General features: G+C 33.8%; 1 long non-coding RNA gene across 1 annotated transcript; it reads right to left on the bottom strand.

Moving 5' to 3' along the window:
• Positions 1-598: 598 nt before the first annotated feature.
• On the bottom strand, positions 599-14,196 carry LOC116668515. Its single transcript, XR_004325618.1, has 3 exons — positions 14,112-14,196; positions 12,134-12,138; positions 599-608 (listed from the first exon to the last, which is right to left on the bottom strand). It is a non-coding gene; the product is annotated as an uncharacterized LOC116668515 (long non-coding RNA).
• Positions 14,197-16,956: the final 2,760 nt, after the last annotated feature.

Raw genomic sequence — 16,956 nt, 5'->3', positions numbered from 1 at the left:
CTACACTTTAATTTTTAAAAAAAGCATTAGTGTCATGCTACATGTTACTAAATCACTCCCTGTATACTACAGTGAAAAAAACACACTTTCAAAAAATTGTTTCTTGGTCAGCTGTAGGTTTCACCAATTACAAACAATATGTACCATTTATCTATGTTAAAAAATAGAAAAACACTGTCCATTTTAATAGTGAAAGCAAATGTATAGGAAATAGTACACACTCTGGAGCCCAACTGACAGGGATTGAATCCCAGTTCCTCTGCAAATTAGCTCTGTGATTTTGTCAAGCTACTTAACCTCTCTATACCTTAGATTCTGCAACTGTTAAAAGTAGATAATGATATTAGGATAATTGATATTAAGAAATTAATATAATAATATTAAGATATTCAGATAATAGCAAACATTGCAGTATAAGTATGTCCCACATATTGCACGGGACATACATGTACTAAAACCATTCATTGTTGCTTCTCTGAATTTCAAATTAATTGGACATGCTGTATTTTTGTTTGCTAAATGTAGCAACCCTAAATACTGTGATATGAAGGGTTGATAGCATTTAATTGCATGTTAGCTAACCCGTTTCACACCTCACATTCACTATTCTAGCTTGTGCTAAGGTAGCAGGTCTTGGTGAGTCTATTCAAAGGTGCTGCCCTCTCCTGGACTTGTTGCTGTTTTTGAAACACAGAGGTTGTCAACTAGCTCTTACTTTGACATTGGCTTACACACACTTTTTAAAATAAGAAAATACATAATCTGTTTCTGACTTTTGAACATCATTCTTGCCTACATTGAAATGATCATTCTTCATTTTACAAATTATTGGTAATTTCAACAGCAGTGTGGTGGGGAATTGGGGAAAAATCAGTGTCAGATCCTTTCAATACCATTTTACAAATATGTCTTTAAAGTTCCTCAGACTTCATCACTAATTCACCCTGACAACTTGCCACCTCCCCTGACCAGTAAACCAGATTGATTAATGTTTCCAAGTGATTTCAACTGAGATATAATATTGAATGTTCAGTACAAAAAAAAATTATTCTGGATAATAGAGTGTCAACGTGTTTCTTTTAAAATACATGCTATCTAGGTCTATAACATATTTTACCATGTACTGGGAATTCATTTAAAAAGCAAAAAGGATATATTGTAAATATATTTTTCCCCATAGCAGAAGTGCTCTGTTATAGGAATACACAGCTGAGCAAAAGTCGAAAACAACGAGTATCAGCTAGCGTGCGCTGACTTTCTGTGGCATCCGCAGTGAAGACGCGAGAGCAATTTGCAGGAAGCATCTCTGTAGCAATGCAACCGAGTTCCCGAATGAAATCAGGGAGCTGGTCCCCATGAAATTGGGGGCAAGAGGCTATGCTTTGCTTGGTATGGCTGTTTCGTTTCTGTATATATTTACTCATTTGCTTTATACTTGTTGTGTGCAGACACCGAAAGGTTTGCTCAAGGAAATTCGAGGTGAGACTTGATCCTCTTTCCGGTTGCTGTGACTCTCCCTTGGAAAGTTACTTATGCCAATATGGGCATCTGGAATTCGTTAATAAAGTCCTAAAAGTGGAAAATAAAAAGTCACAACCCTGGTTAGATACAGAAAAGGAAAAGAAATCTTTCTTTGTGAAAGTCATTTATGATGTATAGAAATATAGGGAACTGAAGAAATACGTCATTGTTTCAGAGGACTTGAGTCCCTTCTTGTTACTCAGTCCAAACGCATGAAATGGCTGAGATCATCCTGGGCTGTCTACTTCTGATTTTAATGTAGACTTACAGTCAGCTCCTAAAATTTCTTTTATATCACTGGGAAACCAAGTTTATGTATTCTCTAATACTACCTTTTTTAAATAGGACTCTAAAATAATATTTTTGTAGAAAAATGATTTACTTTCGATATTTATTTGTATATGTTTAAAGACAAGATCTTTTAATGTCACCAAATTGTTGAGTGAGATGGAATAAAATGTTTGATAATGATCTCTGAGTAACACAGAACTGTGGTTAAAAAGCTAAGGCTTCAACTCTCCAATACAGAGTCTGTCATCACACACACACACACATCTACCCACATTCAAACAAAAACTCCCTAAATCCTCATTACTTAATTGAAAAAACTAGGAATACATAATTTATTCATTGTCTCCATCTGTAAGTTATACAAATATATACACTGGACTATGTTAATACATTTTTGTAGTGTCCTTTTTTAATTTTAATTTTTATAATCTTTCATCCTTTTATTTTTCATCCTTTTGTTCTTATATCCTTTTCATCCAGGAAAAGTGTCTGTTAGCATCTGGAGATTTACTAAGTAAAAATGTCGTTAATCTGAATTAATACTCCTTTGCCCTAAAAATAACAATTCTTCCCTCAGAAAAGCACAGTTTCCACCTGTTTCTGTTGACTCCACGAGAGAGGATTTGAGATACGTTTTTAAAGCTGTTTTTAAAAAGCCTGTTTATTCCTTTAAATATTTTTCTTTGACTGACTTACTAGATTCCAAGAAGCAGTTTTTGCAAAAGTCACCTACACATGCAGTTTCAGAAATCTCTAAAATTATTTTTACTTGGAGAGGAAAAGAAAGCATACATTTTGAGATACACCATCATACACTCTGTTAAAGATGAAAATACTTTTGAAGTTAAATTATCCATTTTTACATAAATACAAATCCCCGAACAATTTTATTTGCAAAATATTTGGAAAATAAGATCTCATTACAAGCTCTTTCCCAATGAGGTTGATCAATGCCTGCTTAAATAGGACTAGGCTTTTAAAAATATTTATTGCATTAATTCATTAATAATAAATTCTATGTGAGCATCTTCTCTGAACCAGACCCTGTGCTGAGCATTGAAAATACAATGAAGGCAAAGACAGACAATTGCCTTCCTTGGGAAAATCACAGCAAAATACACACAATGGAAAACTAAACTAGAAATTAAAGTAGAAAAAGCATGCAATATAGGTGGTATATTATACCACACTCAGTGTTCTTCTATCTGGGTCAGTTTAATCTTCCTTGCATGGGACATACATATTCTGTGAACAGAGATTAGAGAAGAGGAAAATTGAATATTATATATAAAAGTACAATATGAAGTATTTGAATATCCCTTCCCTGTGTTATAAAATTAGCAGTAGGCAAATGGCAGGCAGCAGAAGGAGCTATTCAAGTATACATTTCATCGGTTTATTTATTCTTTAAATAAACTAAGACTATTATTAGTACACGATTCAACACACTTTTCATCTTTTAAAAGTTCAGATTACCCCATGCCTCCATAGTTAACAATAAGAAAATAGCCTTCAGAAATGGGATTATGACCAAGATTGTTTTCCTCAAATGGTCAGAATTAATTCAATAATGAAAATGGAAGAATTCTATATTTTCATAATTCTTGAATAATTTTTAGAAGAAAGTATTGTGTGCATAGAATTTTAAACAATAATTTTAATGAGAAAAAATATGACTTGACCTGATTTAGTAAAAATTAATTTTGCTATATTTCATTTTCTAGTTCTATTATGAACAATTAATTTTAATCAATTTTATACAAAATTTAATCTTCTGAGTGAGCTTTGAAATCATACACTTTTGGATTTTTTGTCTTTCTTGAATAGGGCCCAGGAAAATTTGTATAAATATAGAATCATTTTTAAAGTTTTAAAGTAGCTAAAATTCTGATCATTCAAAAATATTAATAAATATTACCATGATGATTTGCAAGAAAAGATTAGTCAACTGTGAAAATCCATTAATACTGTTTTTGGTAAAGTGTTGGAGGGCTTTGTATAATGGACATCAAGGTTTAGAAATATAAGGAAATGATTACTCATTATTAAGTTAATAAAGTTATTCTTAATGTCCCAATTTAACATGTCTAAAATGTTTACTATCTTATCTGTGTGTTGATAACATCTTGAAACTAAAAAGCTTCCAAACTGCATTGATTCTATTGATCCTACACACACTGGATTTTACACAAACTATGGCATGTATAAGATGCATGCCACTTAGAATAAGCTTATAGAAGATCTTAGAAACTTCTTTGTTAACAAAAAAATAGGAAAACTCTGCAGTTGTTTGTAATCAGCATTTAAACATGTTTTTATTCAAAAATCCTTCCTTATCCATTTTAATCCTGAAATATTGTTATTTATAATGATAAATTCAAAATAAAAAAATATGTTTTTATCACCTAAAAGTGACATCTATGTTGAAATAAATTTAAAGTAAATTAAAACTAGGGACCAGGAAAATTTGTATAAATTATCTTTGCTATTATTATTATTTGTTATTATTATCTGTTATTATTATTATCTTTGTTATTATTTGTTATTATCTAATTACAAGATTTTGGATTAATTTATAGCAGAAGATCTCTTTATGTCTGTTTTGCCCTTGAATATGTATTGTCCTATGTAGAATCTGCATTTTCTGTAATCACTCATGAGCTATTTGGGATTTTTAGGAGTACAGAATCAGATATAGCAGCTAAAGATACAAGGAAGAAAAATAGAAAGGAAAACCACGACAGATTCTTACTCGTAGGACTTTGAAACTTTCTGATCCAGACAAAGACCAAGTCTAATCATTGGTAATATTAGCAAAAAGAGTTCTAAGGTTAAAAGACTTCAATTTGATACTGAATATACTAACTTTGTGATTAAAAGGAGGACTGAAATTGTTATTTGCAAAATAGAGATTAAAATCTAGTTCATTGAATTATTTGGAAGATCAATTAAGATTATACATGTGAAAGTCATTTCTCAAATGTGATAAATTATACAATTGGCCATTGTGACTAAAAGGGCAGTTACAAGTGCTAACTAGAATATTTCATATAAACTCTTTTCTTGTTATTCCTATAGACTTTTAATGTCATGTTCATCATCATTTTCCACATTGCATTCTGTTTTTAAAAACCCAGAAATGTCTATTTTATAATAAACACAACTTTTTTAACAAAGATGTTAAAAAAAAAAACAACATTTGGGGAAAAACTGAAGAAAATATGGAATTAATCAAAATCTTGGTAACAGAAGAAAAACATGGAAAATTAATTGAATTTAAAAAAAAAGTAAAAATAGATATAAAATAGCACTCATAAAAGAAAAGTAAAAATGAATAGGTATTGTTTTTAAAATATAATTTAGACAATTTTTGATGAATATTTTTATATTACTTTTTAACAGATTTGAATTGTTTTATGAAAAGTGGTAGATGTGTGATATTTTTGTCTAGTCATTCTCATTTATTGAATCAAACTTAGACCTGTTGAGCAAAGATATACCCTATGACATCAAATTATTCTTTCTGGAAATCATTTCATCATTCCTTATTAACAGTTGTGAGGAATTTAACTATAATTAGTATACTTCAAATATATATATATATTCCACATTTGAATTTCAGGTGTTCTTCAAATTTGACAAACCTCCCAAACTGAGTATGTCAAAATATCTTGCCAATTTTACATATGTACCAGGAACACTGTCTTATAATATTTCTCAACATAAAATCCTCTCTTGTGGGTATTGCCCCATTTCTCTTCTCCCTTTTATAGAAAAGCTCCTTGAGATACTTCTCAGTGCTTACTGTCTCCAATTTTTTCCTCCTTTTTTCTGTTGAAACTATTCTTAACAGGATTTCAACCCCATCTGCACACTAAAGTAACACATCAAGGCTTCTTATTATGTCCAGTAGTCAAGTTTTAGTCCTCTTCTTACTTAACCCATGATCAATATTTTCCACTCTGTACTGGGTTGTGAAATCAAGACCTCAGAGAAATCTACGCTGGGGATAAAAAATGTACAGATGTTCATTGTCCAATTACTGGTTTAAGCCATGACCTAAGAAGAGACAACCAAATCAATGACTATGTAGAAAACAGAAAATCTTTGAGTGCTGGAGACTGAGGAACTCCAAATTTAAGGACCCCAGGTGATAACAATTGACAAAAGAGAATAAAATGGAGCAGCCTGAAATTTAGGAGGAAAACCAAGTGTATGTGCTGTTGCTGGGAACCAAAAAAGATTTCTGAGAAAGAGAATAACGCTGCAGATAGTTCACTAAGAGTACTGACACTTGACCATCGGGTTTCGTTTTGTGAAGACCACTGCAAGAGGTCAAGAGAAGGTGAAAAGAAAGATTGAAGAAAGTGAGTAGAAAAAAATACTTCAGAGGATTATTGCTGTGGTTGAAAAAGGGAAATGGGGCAGAAGTTGAAAAGGGTAGAGGTGTCAGGAGAAGTTTCTGGCTTGCTGTTTATCTCTTGGTTCTTTAAAATCACAGACATAATGCTGTGTTTTCATGCTGATGAATAGGAAAGGTAAAAATTGATAGTGAAAAAAGAGAGATCAAAAAATTGCTCATGTGATGTCTTCATGTCCTTGATAGGTGACAAGATATGGGATCTAGAGCACATGTAGAGGGTTGGACTTCCAGCACCAAGGGGACCAGGCATGGTAATTGAAGAGAAGGCAAATGACATTAAGAAGTGATGCAGTGATGCTATGATGAGTGAGGATGGGCATGTACTTTGATTCAAGTTTAATAATTTTAAAAATTTTAAATAAAACTATAATATAACCCCAAACTGAATTAGAGATTAGGCTAATATATAAAATGCTACAAGAAAATGTTCCATGTTTTTAGAAATATATGTGAGTGTATGTATGTACACATATGTGTGTGTGGAGATTTTTGATTAGTTTTGCTCCTCCCCTGGCCCCAAACTTCCTCTAAATATTGTTGGAGTCATATTTGGTCACATGCTTAAAATATTACTTGGCAGTAAGCAAATACAGCATTCTGTGATACAAATATCTTACCTAGGATTTTGGTAAACATGTGATATTCCCAAATAGATGAGGCTTTTTTTTAATAAATAAAATTTATTACTTAGGGTTTTTAAAAAAGAAAAGTCATGTAAAAAAAGAAATGGTAGATAAAAATTTAATTTATTTAATGATGGGGACCAAGTAAGTATACACTGATGATTGTTTTGGGAAGTATTATGGTATTGTTAGTACAGTATTAGGGAAGTGAGAAGGTAAGAAATTGTGTTGTTATGTTGAATGATAACCTTCACTTGCCAGAAATCTAATGTGTGATTGCTGTCAATGATATGTGGCATTTAAAATGTGGAATATTCTGGTTTTCCAATGAGTTGTTTAGTATGCATGATGCTATACTAACCACCACATGCTTCAAAGAACAGACTATTTTTTTTCTTTGCATTTCAAAAGCATAACCTTCCTTTTTGTAAGGTTCAAAAAAATAGTTCTAATGTTTTAGCATTCTCAGAATGTTATAAGAGACATGTATTACACATTTTCATCTTTTCTAAGGATCATCTCAGAATAATTCACCTTCCCTCCTGCATGATAATTACCAAGATTGCTAACCATCACAATCATGTTCCCTTCGAATGAGAGAATGAATGGTAATTGGGATCTCAGACGATGGGCAGAATCTATGTCTTGATTTTGATTTGTAGCTGATGAAGTGAATAAAGAAAAAGTGACAAGCGGGATGTTAAACAAGAGCTTATTCAGAAAAGGTTTACAAGGTCGAAACTTATGCACTTCTAATAGAATGGGGAGCTTAAAAATACAAGTATTTTACCTACCTACCTCTTGAGATAAAGTAAATTATTTTAGCTATGGATCATCTGTTCTGGGAAAAAAGATAAAAAGTCAGTGGTCTAAAAGAAATTCTAGGGTTAATCATTTTGAAAAGCAGATCTGTGCATTTATGATTTTCCTTGACGTTCACTGGGTAGCTGCAGGTACCTGTAACCCTGTCAGCACTTACAGGGTGAATTTCTTTCTTACCTTTCGTCTTCCAGGTCTGCAGCGTGACCTGGAAGTCTAATGATACTTACTTGCCCATTGGATTTGGAGATAAATTTAGCCTCTTTGATTGTGCTTGTCTTTCTTACTACAGTTTCTCTTCCAAACATTTTACAAATGTCCATTTTGCCTTTTTGACTCAATATTTGATCAAAACCTTGGAGTTCTTCCAAAAGATTGACAAATTGAAGAACACTGTCACCTACTGAAATCCCTTTTTGCTGCCCACTCCACAGAACTGTGACTTATTATATATCCAACCATTTGACACAGTTCTTCACAAATGCTCAGACCTCAACTTGAAGCTCTTGTCCAGAAATTGTGATGAAGCTTCCTATATTGCCTCCTCAGAAAAGACTCCAGGCTAGATTGAATTTGCTTGTGTCCCCAGTTGTGGCACTGAACTCACTATCAATTGCCCTTCTAATTCAACAGTGTCATTTACTCATCTCTGATTTCACATCTGTTCTTCCTTCTGGAAAGTAATTCAACTTCCTCTTCTCAAACGACATTGAAAAATTATTTCTCAAGATTCAGTACACATAGTATTCACAGATTAAGCAAGCTCTGACTTTTCCTGGCAGTTTTAATTAATCTCTTCTCTGTGTTCCACAGCACACTGTTAAAATGGTGACCCTGCTATGTGGTCCTTATTCTCTTTGCTTCTCTGATGCCCCCACTAGATGGTCAATGCCTGAAACAGAGAGACTGACCCATTCATCATTGTATCCACTGTGCCCTGTGCTTAGCCCATAGAAGTGCTCAGTAAAAGAGACGGGAATGAATGAAAGGATGAATGAATGAATGTTCTTGCCCACCTCCTCTCTTTTCTCATAGTTTTATAGATAGGAACATGAAAGATTTGGAGGTAAGCATAAAAGTCGAGACACTGAGTTAGTGTTCTGATTGGGATACACCTAGGTTCATTGATTCCTACTTGAGTGACCATCTAGTCATACTCTTCTATTACAAATATCACTGACTTTTCATCAAGCAATGTGTTGGCTTTATTTTACTAAATATATTTTACTAAATATTTACACATGATGAATAAGATAGTAGCACCCCATTTATCAGATGAAGACCCTGAGGCTTGGAGAGGCAACTTACATGAAATCATTCCCTAGTTAGCAGAAAACCTGTGACTTTAGAACATAAGGCTTTCTGATTCCAAATCTGTCTCTTAGTCACTGTTTTATGTTGCCTCTCCGAAAGTGAATGTATCTCTTTTAATGATCTTTTGTGTGATTTTCCATAACAAGTCTTGTCAGACTTTCACTTTTCCCCCTCCTTACAAATAACAGCACAGTCAGGGTAGAAAAGGTAACTAAAAACATTTGCTTATTTATCTTTTTACTGTAGGGTTTATTTTACCAACCACATGATAGGCTTCATTTTCACCCCCTGGGTGTATCCTGATTTTTATATGCTACATTTGCTGAAAATGGAAATGTATCTTTCTTTCTTTAAAATAACCTGTCAACTATGAAAATCAGTTTTGTATCAATTTTACGGCCAAGCAGCATAGTGAGAAAGTTTCATGCTTCAGTATTGCGGTGTATAAGTCACTATTTGTGCTGTCATTTTATAATATCAATAATTCTTATTGCTAGTGAAGTAGCACATAAGTCATTTTTAGGATAATAATAGTATTTTCAGGCAATATTCCAATATACATCCTTTGAAATTGAGCACTAGTGGTGCATTGTAACACATCCCAGTGTCCTCACTGCTTTGGTTCTGTGGGCTGGTGTGCCTGCCTTTTTTTTTTCATTTATTTGCCCTTGCCTTGCTGCTGCTGTGGCTCAGAAGGAAAAGTTTCCAACTCAGTTGCTTTTCTATTTAAAAGCGTCTTTGTTGTGGATTATAGTAAATGATTTCGCTCGTGGGTTGTATGCTTGGTAGATCATCCTCAGGCTTATTTTCACAGCTAAGCAAGATTTTGCTAGATGGTCTTTGAATTCAAAGGCTGCTTTTGGCAACTCCAGGAAGAATATTGCTGATTATTTAGAAAACTGTAACTTTATAAATGACCACTCTCCAGTGGTAGGAAATTAATGGCAGATGAGTGGTAAACAGGTCCATTTCATTTTATTCACAACCTGCATGTATTCTAAGGGAAGCAGTTATAGCCTGGAAGAAGAGAACAGGAGAAAGTCTGTAAGATATTGGAAACTCTATTGGGAAGATTAGAGGGAAAAATCTCATGTACAATTGGTCAAAATTATTATGAGTAATCTAATTTTATTGTTCACTTAGAGAAGCAAAACTAGGGGGTAGGATCCTAGGCAAGCCCTGTGGGCAGATAGCATTAGCAAGAAATATGCCTGTATTGTTTTAAGTCACTGAGGTCGGGAGTTTATTACTTCAGTATAAGGGGTTTTAAGAAAAGTTATTTGGCCCTGATATTAGTAGCAATTTGGACTTTCTTTTCCCAACAGCTCTCCTATTGCTGAACATTGGGGTAACTCCAAACATTGTTAGTCCGTACAACTGAGGTTAAACCAGAATGAGGTAAGATTTGGGATGAAGTAATATTTTTTTGTTTTTGTTTTGTTTTGTTTCATCTAAAATGTCTTGAGGAATAAATATCTTCAGATTTGTTTAATTAAGAGTTTTGCATCATCTCTAAGCTTATCTCTGAATGTTTCTGGTCGGGGTTGTTTTATCTCATCAATATATAGATGTTCCAAGTAAAAACAGACTAAAATTGTGTTTTGTTGATCTAGAATATGAACTGTCAATAGCTGAGATAGATTGCCAAGTGTCTCCAAAAGTGTGTGATACTGATTTGATAAAGAATTTACACTATTATAGGCACCTCAAAGAGATATGTAAAACCGCATTGATCTAAATCTGTAGCTTTGAATACTGGCCAGCATGAAAACCACGTTCATTGGATTCAATGAATTAATCTTTATTACAAGGGTTGAGAGGTGTATTGTAATGAATTGGGACAATGCAATTAGTTATAAGGTCTGTGAAAAGTTATTACCTTAAGCCTTTGGGGTCTGAATCAATAGTCCTTTGCTCAATCATAGCTGAAGTCAATGAAATGAATTCCCCAGGAAAGACTACAGAATTGAGTGTGAGATATTAACATAGGGACCATTTTAGCTGCTAGCTAACAAGGTAATGTTTTGGAAAGAGGATGATTTATCACAACTGCATGAAAAATTCCTCAATCAGTTTGGTGACATTATACGGCCTCTGTTCCCTTGCTGATGCATTGATTAAGTAAGATAACAAAGCTGTGGATTGTTCTGTTGTGGCACAGTCCAATATTATCTTAATTATCCCTCATTATGAATGTTGCTAAGCTAAAGCCAGACTGTACCAGAGTCATGAGGATGGTGTTAAATAATCTATCACTGTTATAATCAGGCAAAGGGTAAGTTTCAAGTAGCTAAGACAAGAACTTTCTTTTTTTTATTACACATTGAATAAAAACAAAATTCTTGCTGAGAGTATGTAACACACAGGAACAGTGATTTTATTCATTCATTCTTTTTAATTATGAATTTAGTTTTCTGAGTATTGAGGCAGAGGTGTAGTTTATATGCTAAGTTTTTTCTTGTGTAATTTTATTCCAAAATAACTCAGTTTACTTAAAGATTACTACATACACTGTTGTTTTATAAAATAGAGCATTGGTTCCATCCAGTTTGCTATTGACATCAATTTCACTACAGAGACCTAGGCTGCAAAAATTAATTTGCTATGTCATCAACTTTATTTAATTCAACAATGAATGGCCATTCAGACATGAAAGACAATGGATTAGCTAGTGAAATTTCTCTCTCCCCCAAAATATATTACTCAAAACGTACCCTGCTTTGCTTCATTCTTAAAACTAATGCTTCTGTAATTAATCATCTTTCCTTTCTGAAGGACTTGCTTTAAAAATACTTTTTCTAAATTGCTTTCCATATAAATCAAGGTGCTATACAAGTATCTATTTTGTAAGTCTTTCTTCACTAAAATAAACACATTAGAGATTTTTTGAGTTATGGGCCATTGTGGTAAAATTTTATAGAACTTCCTGAGTTGGCCTATAGAATCATCATAAGATTTTTTTTTTCCTAACATACATGGACATTCTGAAGTATTTAATATATTTTAAATGATTTCATCGTTGATATTCTTATTGCCTGTCATTGAATAAAGCTATCAGGTATTCCTTATTTTCCCCTCTCACTCGGAGAATACATATATGTATATATGTTTTTCTGTCCTCTCTCAAAAGACAAAGTAACACCCTTCCTTATCCAAACGATGTATTCTTCCTTTACTGTCACTCTGATAGTCTCAATTTTCTTCAGCTTGCTGCCAATCTTTAAACTAGCTGTTATACTTACCTTGAAATATGTATAGAAACCTTTATTTTGGAATGAATCAAATAAAAAAATAAGATAATCAACCCAATGGTTTCTTAACATATTATTTTGTTTTCATTTTTTTATACCAAACTTCTTTCATTGGTATTCTGTGACTTGCCTCAGTATCAATTCAGTCTTCTCTGTTTTAGGTTCTGTTTAAATTATATTATGAGGATGACCATGGATGTCCTAATTTTCAAGTATGTTTTCCTCAGTTCCCATGATTAAGAACATCAGTAACTCACTGCTCTTGGTCACCTTTCTTCAAGAAAGATCTCTCTTTTGGCTTCTGTGTCTTTGTTTTATACTTTGCAAAACCCTTGCAATCAATAGTATGGTTTTACTTTTTTGTCTTTTTTTTATAGCTATCTTATGCAAAAGTTGCTTGTTTGCTTTGCCTCCTATTATGGTTTTAATGAGCGTTTTAATTTACTCAACCAACATGGATTTATTGAATGTCTATCAAATACACAGATACACCCTGAATGAATGCTAAGTTTGTCAGATGCTTTTTCTGTATCCATGTCTTACTTGAAGAAGCAGTTACCTCTTACAGTCTTTACTGACTGGCTTTCTGTAAGAAATATACTTATCAGTCCTATTCAGGATTCTGATGCTTTCTCAGACCTTTTCTATGGATACAATGCTTCACACGTCTTGTTCCACTGTTTGGGGTGTTCTTAAGTTTCTATGCCTTCTTCTCTTCCTACTAGGCAGAATGCTGACAGTTTATCTTCTGCTTTCCCTAGGGAGGCTCTGGATGCTCAAGTCTGTGTGGTTTCTCCCAGCTCCACAGGGTTGGACCAGCTTTCTGCACATGCTCCCTAGCTGTCTGCAAAGCCTGGCTCTTGCTGACATGGTGAGTGCCCTCTGGGAGCCAGCCATGGAATTGGGGTGGTGCAGGGAGTGGGGAGGGGGGAAGGAGGAATGTGGGTGCATGTTAACCAGTTGGTGGGATCCAAGGCAAGGACTGCCCAGTGGCTCTTGGGCAGATTCACTGATGGAATCTGCAAAATGGTTAGTAGGATCTGCGTCCCTTCAATGCCCACAGTTCATCCAGCCCTTTCCGCCCCAGTTGTGCAACACCCTTCAGTATTCAGAATGGGATGACAAAGAAAATCGTCTCTTTGGCAGCATCTTTCACAGCTGGGGAAGCTGGGCACACTCTCATTTTCCTCTGTAGGCGAAATCATTGGCCAAGAAGGTCCCTCTGGGAACTGATCTGTGCTGCCTTACGGGAAGGGAGACGTGGGTAAAATGAAACTGATTCTCTCACCCTCTAACATGTGTCCAGTCTTAGACTTCTTGTTCCTGTGTGTGCTGGAACTCCTCCACTGGCCTCCTGGACTCCCCCAAAGGCTTCTCTCATCTATGGTGATGGTCAAAATCGGTGCTCTTTGATGGGAAAATGGTAGAAAGCTCTTATTTTGCCATGATGATATTTGAAAGGATTATGAGAGCGTCCCTTAATGTCTGCTTATCTGTTTGAGTTGAACTATTTCACCTCCTATAATTAGCGTTACATAAAGGTTATAATTAGATTACTACCATACAACTGTATGTTTTGCCCAAAATAAAGATTTGTAAAAATAGTGTTTCTAGTAATGCTTTTTTAATTGTATTTTAAAAGATAGACTTTGTTAAGTATCTAATGTTGCAAAGTTTGGAAGTGCAAAAAAACTCTGATATTGCCTCTATTTTACAAAAATATTTTTAAGTTTTCACACTTAAATACGCTTTTAATCTATTTCAGATAATATAGATTATACATAATAAATTCTGCATATGATATAATTTATTGATTATATACGATAATATTTTTTGGCTTTGGGTATAATACATATTTATAACACACACATTCACACATCAGTGCATGTTTACCCTGAAATTTAAAATAATAATCTCAAGACTATTATTAAGTAGAAAAATACTAATACTTATGTGGTGGCTGTAATAGTATCTAATAAGGAGTAGCTAAATGAATGCTATTGTTATTACCAGCAGAAGTGTTTAAGCTCCTATATTTTAAAATGTGATTATGCATTAATAGTATTTGCCTCAAAGAAGTAATAGCAGTTATCATACAGCTGTGTGAAATAGGGAATAGTGAATGAACAGACAGGAATAGAATTCAACTTACATACTGTCCCTACTTTCAGTACTTTATTCAATTTTTTTTTTCACTTTCCAGTCACTGATACCACTGATATTTTCCCAGTTTTATTGGCTATTCTTACCATGTTGATGTTTCTATTTTCTTTCTTTTCTTCCTGTTGTTTATATTTGGAGTAATTTAAACGTTTTAGTATTACACTTATTGGCAAAATCTTACTCAGTTATTTTTTATAGATGTTCCCAATTTTCAAGTTATAGTTTAATCCAAGCAACAATAAACATGTCTATGGACCATTTAGAGCAGCAAATTAAGCAAACTCTATTGCGCTTAAAACAGTACCTGACACACAGGAGGTCCTGATAAATATTTCTCAAGTTATTAACTACATATTATCCATGTCACAACCTAAGAAGGAGGTTTTGTCATTCATCAGTGTTGGAGTCATTCCAGTGGTAGATGGTTTCTGACATGACAATGACTTGAACTGACAAAGCAGTCTGATTTTCTGATGTCAATCAGCATCGTTATGGGATCTGTCTGGATCTGAAAGTTAAACAGCGCCACTTCAAGTTTGTTTTTTGTTTTTTTTTTTCTTCATAGCATATTGGAAACTGGCCTAGGATGACTGGAAGGGATCTTTGCCAAGCAAAATGATTGCCATTATGTTTGCAGATCTTGGCCAGTTTCCCCCTTGCCACAGTTAAATATCAGTTCCCTTTGTCAAAATGTGATCATATTCTCACTAGGAAAAAGACACTAGATCTCTGAAGACTGTCATTCCTTCATTTATCTTATATTTATTTACCAATATTAATTTTAGGAAAGTTAAAAATTATGAAAAACTTTTAAAAAGAAAGGAAAGTCCCCAATTTAGAGACACTGCTAACGTGTTACAGATTTTGGTATGCAGTCAACTCCTTATCTGTGTGTATTTGCATAATAGAACTTAGGTAGATCAGAAATGAGACTTGGTTAGGCTGACTTGGGGCAAGAGGCAACAGCCTTCCAGATACTCAGGGCACACCAGTTTTCTGTTGCTGATCACTTGTCAGAATCCTTCACCATCACATAGACTTCTGGGGCAATGAGGCTGCTGGTATCGCCTAGGAACATTGTTTGGTTTGGGACAGATTTGAGTCCCAGATCTGTCACCAGCTACAACTGTGACCTGGGGTAATTTATTTAAATGTCTTAGTTTCTATTTCCTCAGAGGGCAAATAGGCTTAATAAAGTTCTAACACATACATTTGCCATTACTAAAGTGGTCTAAAATATAAGTTACTATTATTATTATTATTCCATGATTTGCATAGGTCATAGAATCTTTCTGGAGGGGAAAAAAAATCCAACACGCAAAAGCTGCACAAAGTAATCCTACTCTTGGCCACTTTTGATGCTCCATACTATTTTCTATTTGATACCTTTCATTTTAATTAAATTTTTCTAATAATGATTGATCCACAAAGTTTACACCTATTAATGTCTCATAACCCATGAATTGTACAGTGATATTCTAGGCAAACTTATGTTTTGTATTGGAGGCTAAGATATGAGAAACTGTCTTGGAAATAAGACATTAAGAAAAAAGGAGAGTAATTAATTTTAAGTATTGAGAGGTAAATGGTAGCGACACTGGCAGTGACTGTGGTTCACTGTAAAGTGTATAGGGATAAAAAATGTGATTGGTGCCTGCAAAGGTCAAAACCCGCTGCATCAGGACGAGCATCAGCAAAGAAGAGGGCAGTAAGAGCAGAGAATGTGGAAGTTACACTATTGTAAAAGCAGTTCTGGTAACAAGTGAGAATCCAAGAATCCTCCCTTGGCTTTTCACGTCCTCTTACAAAGTGTAACTAGTGAGGAGGCTACTGGACAAATTCTAGACTTCTACTACGCACATTGATGGAAACCTGGGATATTGAAATCTAACCTATACACTTAAATTCTATACAATATACTATACTATATTAAAAATGTAATATATTTAACATACCACTGAAGTTTGGTTGAATACATAATGTACACACACACACACACACACACACATCTGGACTTATATTTTTCTTTATTTTTTACTTACCAATAAATGTTAACATTTCCCATATAATTATACATTATTCTATATTTTAGTAACATATACAGGTAAATTTATCATAATATATTTACCCAAATCCCATTGTTTCTTATTCACTTTTGTCTAGTTTTTAAATGTTAATATAGTGATATCATACTTTTCCTTTAAGATAAAATTTTGTGCAAAATAAAATGATTTTTTCCCTAAGAATAATTCTTAAAAATAATTCCAGAGTTAATTGAAAATAAGGTTTTGACCAATATTTTCCCCCCAAATCTTGACATCATCCTTAATTGAATAAGATGTTTAATTTACTCATTCATGTAACTAAGACCAGTTTGAGAAGCACTTATAGCAAATTCCACATACATATTGGGCATCACATGCATATATAAGGGAAAAGGAAGGAAGGAAAGGAAGGAAGAGGGGGAGGAAGGAGTGGACATAGGAGGAAAGAAGGGAGGATTCAGTCCATAGATAACTACTAAGCATCATATATCTGTTGGAACCTAATT

The sequence above is a fragment of the Camelus ferus genome, chromosome 14 (genome assembly GCF_009834535.1).
Source record: "Camelus ferus isolate YT-003-E chromosome 14, BCGSAC_Cfer_1.0, whole genome shotgun sequence".
Lineage (NCBI taxonomy): Eukaryota > Metazoa > Chordata > Mammalia > Artiodactyla > Camelidae > Camelus > Camelus ferus.
This window is presented reverse-complemented; position numbering and strand designations above follow the sequence as displayed.